The sequence below is a fragment of the Physella acuta genome, unplaced genomic scaffold (genome assembly GCF_028476545.2).
Source record: "Physella acuta isolate Inbredline_101_S28 unplaced genomic scaffold, ASM2847654v3 ptg000699l, whole genome shotgun sequence".
NCBI lineage: Eukaryota > Metazoa > Mollusca > Gastropoda > Physidae > Physella > Physella acuta.
Window position 1 is genome coordinate 328,050 of NW_026732218.1, and position 829 is coordinate 328,878.

The window sequence follows — 829 nt, forward strand, 5'->3', positions numbered from 1 at the left end:
CAATTAGAATAAGCAATTAAAACAAACTTTCTCCTTTTAATAAAAGCTTATGTCGCCAAGATATGTAATTTCCCATTTCCCATTATTGCATTTTTTTTTTGGTAAACAAACATTTTATTAAAATCAGTTCGTCAGCCGGGAATCGAACCCGGATCGACTGCTTGGAAGACCCCATGCTGACCTTTACACCACGGACTCAATATGGGAAAAGATAATTTCTAATGCGCAAATTTGGGAATACTAACTTCTGATCATTTGTTAACGGTTTTTGAGTATTCTTACCTTCAATTGACGTCACACACCGTGAAGGCAAGTTGAAGTGTACGTACGCCTACAGCCATTGAACAACTAGAAATAGAACAGTGGTTAGCTTAGGTATGACGTCATTTTATGGAAGGTGTGGGGGCGACTTTAGACTTTCAGTTTATGTGATAACTGGTACATTGATGTTATTATATATCGTAAGATCATTAAAATTTAAAACAAAAATTTACTATTCACGACTTTTGTAAAAGCAAAAAAAGTAAAAATAAATCTTGCGTCAGCCGGGAATCGAACCCGGATCGACTGCTTGGAAGGCAACCATGCTGACCTTTACACCACCGACGCCGATACATTGACCGACTTAGATTTACTTGACATTCCGAACAGGCGGTGGTTGAATCGACGGTGATTGATTTGAAGATTGACCTCCTCTTAGTTACCTCCTCTAAGTTTAAAATCGTTTCAAACTAAATTATCTGCCCCTAATAGCCATCACCAAACCCGTCTCTATGATTGTAAAATGTAAACAGCGTGAACCACAGCTCACCAGACCATGTGGGGGGGG

The 829-nt window shown here is 39.0% G+C and overlaps 1 non-coding gene across 1 annotated transcript; it reads right to left on the reverse strand.

The window, feature by feature from the left end:
- Nucleotides 1-537: 537 nt before the first annotated feature.
- Trnag-ucc (transfer RNA glycine (anticodon UCC)) lies at nucleotides 538-609 on the reverse strand. The gene has a single exon. It is a non-coding gene; the product is annotated as a tRNA-Gly (tRNA).
- Nucleotides 610-829: the final 220 nt, after the last annotated feature.